This window comes from Pteropus vampyrus, unplaced genomic scaffold (genome assembly GCF_000151845.1).
Source record: "Pteropus vampyrus isolate Shadow unplaced genomic scaffold, Pvam_2.0 Scaffold390, whole genome shotgun sequence".
Taxonomy (NCBI): domain Eukaryota; kingdom Metazoa; phylum Chordata; class Mammalia; order Chiroptera; family Pteropodidae; genus Pteropus; species Pteropus vampyrus.
Window position 1 is genome coordinate 2610735 of NW_011889171.1, and position 10144 is coordinate 2620878.

General features: G+C 36.8%; 1 protein-coding gene across 1 annotated transcript in view; it reads right to left on the bottom strand.

Moving 5' to 3' along the window:
- Nucleotides 1-2227: 2227 nt before the first annotated feature.
- Nucleotides 2228-10144, bottom strand: part of RNF113A (ring finger protein 113A) — a 22486-nt gene continuing 14569 nt past the window's right edge. Inside the window, exon 3 of the mRNA XM_011380216.2 lies at nucleotides 2228-3555. The gene's annotated coding sequence lies outside the window, so the exon portion shown is untranslated. The remainder of the gene's footprint in view (nucleotides 3556-10144) is intronic.

Below are 10144 nucleotides of genomic sequence, written 5' to 3' on the forward strand. Positions count from 1 at the left end.
ATTTTGATTACTGTGGCATTGTATAATTTGAAGTCGGGCAGAGTGATGCCTCCAGCCTCATTCTTTTTTCTCAGGATGGCTTTGGCAGTTTGGGGTCTTTTGTGCTTCCATACAAATTTGAGGATTTTTTGTTCTATTTCTTTAAGAAGTGCCGATAGGATTTTGATGGAGATTGTATTAAATCTGTATAATGCTTTAGGTAATAAGGTCATTTGAGCTATGTTGATGCTTCCAAACCAAGAACACGCAATATCGTTCCATTTTTTGTATCTTCTTCTATTTATTTTTTCCTCCTCTTAAATTCCCCCCGCCCTGCCCCCCGCACACACACTTCCACCCCTGACCTACGGATGTTGCCGTCTCCCCTTAAGAACTGGATCTCCGAAGGTGGGGCGTCTCCTCCCATGCACTCATGGCCCGCACCTGGGGCCTGGCGCACCGGGGGTATGGTCCGTGGCTCCACATGGGATGCGAACCCAGGACCAAACATGCTAACCACTACACTATGGAGCCACTCCTTCTTCGATTTCTTTTAATATGGTCATATAGTTTTCATTATATAGGTCTTTCACATGTTTCGTTAGGTTTATTACTAGGTACTTTATTCTTTTTGTTGCAAGTGCAAAAGGTATTGTTTTTCCATTTCTTTTTCTGACACTTCGTTATTAGAGTATAGGAACAGCTATGGATTTTTGAACACTGATTTTTGTGTCCAGAAACTTTACTGTATGTGCTTATTGTTTCTAGTTTTCTTGTGGAGTCTTTAGGGCTTTCTATAGAAAGAATCATGTCATCTGCAAATAGTGACAGTTTGACTTCTTTGTTTCCTATTTGGATGCCTTTTATATCTTTCTTTTGCCTGATTGCACTCGCTAGGACCTCCAATGTTATATTGAATAACAGCGGCAATAGTGGACATCCTGGTCTTGTTCCTGATCTTAGAGGATAGGTTTTTAGTTTTTAGCCTTTAAGTATAATGTTGGCTGACGGTTTGTCATAGACGGGCTTTATTATGTTAAGGAACTTTCCTTCTATATTGATTTTGTTAAGTGTTTTGATCACAAATGGATGCTGTATCTTGTCGAAGGCTTTTTCTGCATCTATCGATATAATCATGTGATTCTTCTTTTTTAATTTGTTTATGTGGTGTATCACATTAACTGATTCGCATATGGGGGCTGCGGCTCAGCCTTGCATTTTTCAGCCATGGCTGGTAATAATCAACTGTTGTTTTTCTGCCATCCCTGCTTTTCTGCTTTTTGCTGTGATGACTGGGCCCTGTTGCTGCCCCCCTGGAACTCACAACTCTTCTAGGCAAGGTTATTCAGGGAACTCGCCGCACCTTCTCCCCTCCCCTCCTCCTACAGGGAGCTCCGTCTGTGAGAGGTAGCTTCTTTGTTTCTCCCAGTCTACTGTCCAACACCCGGGGTTCTGACTTGTGGTAGCTCTTATGAGCAGATCTCAGGCTCAGACGTGCTGGTGTGCAGTTTGGGTTTTTTTTTTTTTGGTGGGTTTTAGATGTTCAGCTTATTGTTGTTTCAAGGGGAGAGATCTGAGGATGTCTCTTACTCCACCATGTTTCTGATGTCACTCCCCTTTTTCTTAAAGAAGTCCCTTTAACATGACTTGTAATACTAGTTGGTGGTAATGAATTCCTTTAGTTTTTTCTTGTCTTGGAAGCTATCTGTCCTTTGATTCTAAATGATAGGCTTGCTGAGATGAGTAATCTTGGTTTTAGTTCCTTACTTTTCATACTTTGAATATTTCGTGCCAATCCCTTCTGGCCTGCAAAGTTTCTTTTAAGAAATTAGATGACAGTCTTATGGGAACTCCATTGTAGGTACCTAATGGCTTATCTCTTGCTGCCTTTAATATTCTCCCTTTGTCTTTAATCTTTGGCATTTTCATTATGACATGTCTTGGTGTGGACCTCTTTGGATTCATCTTGTTTGGGACTCTCTGCACTTCCTGGACTTGTATGTCTATATTCTTTGCCATGTTAGGGAAGTATTCCATTATTATTTCTTTAATTAGGTTTTCAATCCCTTACTCTCTTCTTCTAGTACTCCTATGATGCAAATGTTGGTATCTTTAATGTTGTCCCAGAACTATCCTCATCATTTGGATTCTTTTTAATTAATTTTTAAAATAATTTTTATTTTTCAATTACAGTTGACATACAATATTACATTTGTTTCAGATGTACACCATAGTGATTAGACATTTCTATAACTCACAAAATTATCACCCTGATAAATCCAGCACCCATCCGATACCATCCATAGTTATTACAATATGATTGACTATATTCTTTATGTTATACTTTACGTTCATGGCCCCATTGTATGAGCTGCTGTGTGGGGGCTTACCCCACAGACTGGGATTCATCCCTGCAGGCTCGTGTGCCTGTTGAGACCACTTTTTGGGTGTGCCTTGGTCTTACTCTTTTTGAGCCACATTATTAACACTAACCAGTATCCTATTCCACTTCCTTCTGGAGCATACAGGAGACTATGAAGGGGAGCAGAGCTTACTGCCTCAAAATATGCCACTCTGGAAATATTATTTCAGGCCAGTTAATTTTAAGAAACTGCAGACATGGGAGAAGCTCTGAAGACCGAGTAGAAGTTAGCCTATGTGAAAGGACATTTACATTTCTAAGGGAAATCTCCTTTGTAAGGGTCTTTACCTCACCATCCCAGGAAGAAAATATCTAAATCTCTAGAAACTTCTACCAATGGAGATAATGGCAAGGACTTAAATCTGCATAAGACTCTTACCCTTGTTTACTTTGCTCTTCCTGGTAACTTCCCATAACTGGCTTTCCACCCTCAATGTCTTTTGTCTTTAGCTGAAAGTGGTATTTAAGGTGGTGTCTTCCACCATTTTGGTAAGTTACTCAGTTTTCCTGGATCTCTCCCATGTATACAGGAGGTATACATGTTATTAAACTTTAATTTGTTTTTCTCCTGCTAATTTGCAACATGTCAATTTGATTAATAGATTAGCCACAAAAACCACCCTAAAATAATATATTTTGGGGTGAAAAATTCTGCTCCCTCACATTCTCGCATTTGAAAATTCAAATAAGAAATTTCACATCCCAGAAGCTAAGTTGATAGATTGTTCCATCTTGCATTAAACCAGTCTCAGTCTTGAGAATATAACAGTTTAGTTAAATAGTTGTATCTCATTTCATGAGATGATCTTGCAGGTAGGGTCCCAAAGTTAGGCCTATATTATGCAAGCAATTAGATAATTAACAAGAGTCATTTCCATGGAAACAAACAAAAAACAATGGTTAATGACTAGAAGAGTTATAAAACAGTTTCAGAGCCAAGGTTGCAGCCAGTCAAGAAGATTTCTAAATGTCAGGGTTGACACATCTTTTGATAGAGTGAAGGCAAGCAGTGACAATCTGATTGATTTTCCTCATTTGCAGTTTGAACGTCTCTGTTGCTTTTTCTGCAATAGGCTTGAAGATTGTCCATATATTAGCTGTTGTGGAGATTTCTCTGAAGTTTATATCAAGTTGTCTCATTTCAGTTTGCAAGGCTTTGAAAAAAAAGAAAAGTTTTTGTTCTCATTGATTCCAAGTCATAATGGTGAGAGAAAATTAGAAACTTCAATTTGGAGAGTTGTAGCCAAATATTTGAGGAAACTAGAAGAATTCAGGACCCAGTCCAGTTTACAGGTAGAAAAAAAAAACTTCAAAGACAATTAACTAGAACCTTAATGTCCACAAATGTATATTATAGTTTCTACTGAAACAATTATTTCCCTCTAAAGTCACCCTCGTTTTTACCCAAGATACCAAAATAAGACTAATTTGTCTGCAAAATAAGTCTAGTTTCACTAGACTTGTACTGTTATTTACAAAAGAGCAGCAATAATAATAATTAATCATATAGGCTCTTTTAAATCTGCTTTACTGGAATTTTTCATAAGAACTCTTCAAATTGAACTTTAAATGACCTCTCAAGACCAAAAAAAAAACAAGGCAAGTACTTGCCATACAACTTTGCCTGCAATATGTATAAATTTGGGTGAGTTTCTCTCTTCTTGAAATCACCAAAAATATCTTCAAGTTCCTGCACCTGCCAGGAAATAATCTTTCTCACTCACCTGGTAAGGCTACCAGGAATCTTGTAAACAAGGTGCCAAGCCAATATTTCCAAGGGTTTTATTGGCTTTCATAAATCAATCTTAATTCCCTAAAGCTGTTTGGTCATAACTGCGTCTATGCATGTTTCTCTAATTTCACATTCCAGACAAAGCCTTGGTAATAAAACCAGTTTCCAATTATGTCCTATGTAAGGAGAACAGATTCTTATTGAATTTATGCAAATAAAAATATTACCATGAAAATAAGAATAATCAGACTTTCTGAATTCTGGAGAGATCAAGTAGGGAGAAAGAGAGAAATGTTTCAGTTCTGTTTACAAAGGTATAATTTACCAAGTTGTTCTATGTTATAGTTAGCTTAGGAGGAAAGGTTTCCTCATATTTGGAAAAACAAACACAAAAATTAAGGAACCAGCAACATTTCAAATGAAAAGTCATGAAAATTATAATCATTCTTTTGATATTTTATATCAATTATAATCGATTCATTCAGTCCCATGTAATTAAGACTTGTTTTGCTTGAATGCAGTTTTTCTATTAGTTCTTTTGATCTTGCCTGATGATTGAGGGTGATAAAGACAGTGATAATTCCAAGGAGTTTGCAAGGTCTTCGTCATGACTCCTATGATTTACACATTAAAGTGGGTGCCTCAATCACTAGAGATTGTGGAAGGTATACCCCAAATGGAAAACGGATTTTCTAACAATTATTTTTGCCACTGTGAGAGCATCAGCCTTGAAGCAGAGGATGGATTCAACTCTTACAGAAAATATGCATGCAACATTAAGAACATATTGATAACCCATACGTAGTGCCAGCTGAATAAAATCCAGTTTCAATACACTGTGGAGAATAAAGAATACAAAAACCAAAAAAAAAAAAATGGGATTTGCCAGGGAACCTGGCAGAACTAAGCTGCCATCTTAAGGTTTTCCATAGCAACAACTATTTGTTTAATTTACAGCCATTCTTTACCTATACAATATACCCTAGAAGTTTATCATCACTTACTTGACAATGCTTCCCATGCAATTTAACATACCAAATAAGTCTGATTAGTTTAATATCTATTTTATAAAAAGAGAGAACAAAAATTTTTTTGAGACTTTCCAAGGGCTTTCTGGAACACATCGAAGTTATTTCCAGGTCAAGATAAAGACTCTATTTAAAATGTGAATTTGGGGAGTGAAATCAGAAACATGGCAGAGAGACATCCCAAGATCTCTCCCCTGGAAACCAATAAGCTGAACATCAAAAATTCCAAAAAACACCCAAACTTCATACCGGCACATCTGAGTGTGGGATCTGTGCATAAGAACTACCACAGGTCAGAACCCTGAGAATTGGCTAGTGGACAGGGAAAAAAAAGGAACTGTCTCTCACAGTCGGAGCTCCCTGAAAAGGGAGGGGAGCAGGTGCAGTGGGTTCTGGGAATAGCCCTGCCTAGGAGAGCTGTGAGCTCCGGGCGACAGGCGACAGTGCCCAGGGATCAGGAAAGAAAGCACAGAAGAGGGGACAGAGGAAAGAAAGCACAAAGGAGAGAAGTGGGATGGTAAAGAAACAACAGTTGATTATTACCAACCACGGCTGTAAAATGCAAGGCTGAGCCACAGCCCCCATCCCCTAACTAAGAGGGTCCCTCCCCCCATATCCTCAAAGAGTGAACACTGCAGAACCCCAAGAGAATCTGAGCAAATGCTACCGAAACTGTCACTAACATGACAGGGACTGAGACTGAAGGTAGCGAGCATGACTGAATAGCGATCTATAAGAAAAAAAAATGCATTATTAAGACTTTATGTAAAGCAGGCATCCAAGAGGCTTCGGTGCCATCTACTGGAAACCAAAATAGAGATGCCTTCTTTGCAACAAGCTAAGGAGAGACCTTTATGTAATAAATCTTTTTTGGAAAAAACGCAGAATATAATTCCATTAATGCCCAGATGGAAGAATAGTCCATTAAACACCATGAACAACTAAGGTGACAAGGCAGCTCAGAAAGAAAGAGGAAAATCTCCAGAAAAAAAGCTTACAGACATAGAAATACGTGATCTAAATGACAGAGAATTCAGGACGGTACTTCTGAAAAAACAATTCATATCAATAATTTCAGGAATTGAAAAAATAACTAGATGAGTGGAATGAGTTCTATAGCAAGGAGATTGAAACCTTCAAAAAGAAAAAAGAACCGAATAGAAATTCTGGAGATGAAAAACGCACTGCAAGACATGAAAAAAGGAATTGCAAGCTTGGGAAATAGAGTCAACCAAATGGAAGAAAGGATCAGTGATATTGAAGACAGAAATCTAGAAATAAATCAGAAGAAAGAAGAGAGAAACCAAAGAATGAAAAATAATGAAAGGGAAATACAAGAACTAGCTGATAGCATCAGGAGAGGAAACATAAGAATAATGGGCATTACTGAAGGTGAGGAAAAGGAGCAGGGACTAGAAAGCATTTTCAGACAAATAGTGGACAAGAATGTCCCAAATCTAAGGAATGAGCTGGAGCTTGGAATTCAAGAAGTCAACAGAACACCCAAATATCTCAACCCAAAAAGGCCTTCACCAAGACACACTGTATTAAAGTTATCAAAAATCAATGACAAAGATATAATTCTCAAGGCAGCCAGGGAGAAGAAAATGGTAACTTATAAAGGAAAACCCATTAGATTCTCATCAGACTTCTCAGCACAGACCTTACAAGCCAGAAAGGAATGGAATCAAATATTTAAACTATTAAGTGAAAGGAACTACCAGCCTAGAATAATGTATCCAGCTAAAATCTTCTTTACATATGAAGGAGAAATTAAGACCTTTCCAGACATACAAAAATTGAGGGAATTCTTCACTACGAGGCCTGCCTGCATTACAGGAAATACTGAAAGGGGTCAGCTCACCTAAAAAAAAAAAGGACAAAGAAAAAATACGTAACTACCTGCAAGGCGACTAGCAGGTAGATAGAAGCACAGGAGTGCAACCCTTACTAAGAACAGGGCATTATAAGCTTAAACAATAAGAAGAGATTTGCTAGAGCAAGATAGTAATAAACATTCAGCATACATAGGGACAAATTGAGATAACAACGACAGAAAAGGAGGGGATTCAAAGACCCAGATTTACAAATGGGAATGGAGATAAGGCACACGCATAAGAAAATGGAGTGTGTGTGTGTGTGTGTGTGTGTGTGTGTGTGTGTGTGTGTGTGTGTATACACACACATACATAGATACATACATATATATATATATTTTCTACAATTTGTAATGTTAATCATATGAAAAAGACTCAGAACTGATGTATATAACATAGAACAAGAAGACCAGAGGGAAAGCCCACAAAAACACACCAAAATAAGGAAGACAGATACACAAGGAGAAGGAAGCAATGGAAACACCAACCTACCAGAAAGCAAAAGATAACATGGCTATAGGAAAACCTCATATTTCAATAATCACTCTAAATGTAAATGGACTGAACTCACTAATAAAAAGGCACAGAGTTGGAGATTGGATCAAAAAACAAAGCCCAACTATATGCTGCCTCCAAGAGACACATCTTAGCTCCAAAGACATATAGACTCAAAGTGAAAGGGTGGAAAATGATATTTTAAGCAAATGGCATTCAGAGAAAAGCGGGAGTAGCAGTACTAATATCGGATGAACCAGACTTTAAAATCAAAAAGGTAAAGAAAGATATGGAGGAACACTTCATAATGATAAAGGGAATCATGCACCAAGAAGACATAACAGTTCTTAATATCTATGCTCCCAATCAGGGAGCCCCAAAATATGTAAAGCAATTACTAACAGAACTAAAGGGAGAAACAGACCAAAACACTATTGTAGTAGGGGACCTAAATACCCCACTGTCAGTTATGGACAGATCATCCAAACATAAAATCAATAAGGAAATAACATCCCTAAATGACACATTAGACCAACTGGACATAATTGTCATTTACAGAACCTTCCATCCCAAAACAGCTGCTTATACATTCTTCTCTAGTGAACATAGAACATTCTCAAGAATCCACCACATACTGGGACACATAGATAGCCACAACAAATATAAGAGGGCTGAAATCATACCAACCACATTCTCTGAAAATAATGCGTTGAAACTAGAGCTTAACTGCAAAAAGAAATTAGGAAGAACCACAAATACATGGAGATTAAACAACATGCTTGTGAAGAATAACTGGGTCAGAGAAGAAATAATAAGAGAGATCAAGAAATACATAGAAACGAATGATAATGATAGTACAACATATCAAAACTTTTGGGACATGGAAAAAGTGGTCCTAAGAGGAAAGTTCATATCATTACAGGCTTATCTCTAAAAACAAGAATGAGCCCAAATAAACAAACTAACACTTCATCTTAAAAAAAAAAAAAAACTAGAAAAAGAAGAACAAATGAAGCCTAAAGTCAGCAGAAAGAAAGAAATAATCAAAATTAGAGCAGAGATAAATGAAATTGAAAAAAAAAAAAACCACAATAGAAACATAAATGCAACAAAGACCTGGTTCTTTGAGAAGGTTAATCAAATTGACAAACCCCTGGCTAGACTCACTAAAGAGAAAAAAGAAAGGACAGAAATAAACAAAATCAGGGATGAAAGAGGGGAAATTACGACTGCTACTGCAGAAATACAAAGGATCATACAAGAATACTATGAAAAAGTATATAACACCAAATTTAAGAACCTAGAAGGAATGGACCTGTACTTGGAAAAATACAACCTTCCTAGACTGAATCAAAAACTGGAAAATCTAAATAGACTGATCAGTAGTATGGAAATGGAAACAATCATCAAAAACCTACCAAAAAGTAAAAGTCCAGGACCAGATGGCTTCACCAGTGAATTCTACTAAACACTCAAGAAGATGTAATACCTATTATCCTCAAACTCTTCCAAAAAATCAAAGAGGAGGAAATACTTCTGAACTCATATTATGAGGCTAATATTACTCTGATACCAAAACCTGGTAAAGATAACACAAAAAAAGAAAACTACAGACCAATATCTCTCATGAACACAGATGGAAAAATTCTAAAAGAGATACTAGTGAACCGAATACAGCAACATATTAAAAAGAGTTTACACCGTGATCAAGTGGACTTCATCCCAGGGGCACAGGGATGGTTCAACATACGCAAATCGATTGTGATACATCATATAAACAATTAAAACATAAGAATCATATGATCATATCAATAGATGCAGAGAAAGCCTTCGACTAGATACAGCATCCATTTATGATCAAAACACTTAACAAAATCAGTATAGAAGGAAAGTACCTTAACATAATAAAGGCCATCTATGACAAACCCTCAGCCAACATTATACTTAAAGGTTAAAACTAAAAACCTATCCTCTAAGATCAGGAACAAGACAAGTCTGTCCACTATCGCCGCTGTTATTCAATATAACATTGGAGGTACTAGCGTGTGCAATTAGACAAGAAAAATATATAAAAGGCATCCAAATAGGAAACGAGAAGTCAAAGTGTCACTGTTTGCAGATGACATGATTCTCTCTATAGAAAACCCTAAAAACTCCATAAGAATGCTACTAGAAACAATAAGCAAATACAGTAAAGTCTCTGGATACAAAATCAGTGTTCAGAAATCCATAGCGTTCCTATACTCTAATAATGAAGTGTCAGAAAAAGAAGCAGAAAAAATAATTCCTTTTGCAATTGCAACAAAAAGAATAAAATACCTAGGAATAAATTTAACAAAACATGTGAAGGACCTATATAATAAAAACTATAAGACTCTATTAAAAGAAATCGAAGAAGATACAAAGAAATGGAAAGATATTCCGTGTTCTTGGATTGGAAGAATCAACAAAGTTAAAATGACCATATTACCTAAAGCATTATACAGATTTAATGTAATCCCCATCAAAATCCCATCGGCATTTTTTAAAGAAATAGAACAAAAAATCATCAGATTCATATGGAAGCACAAATGACCCCGAATTGCCAAAGCCATCCTGAGAAAAAAGAATG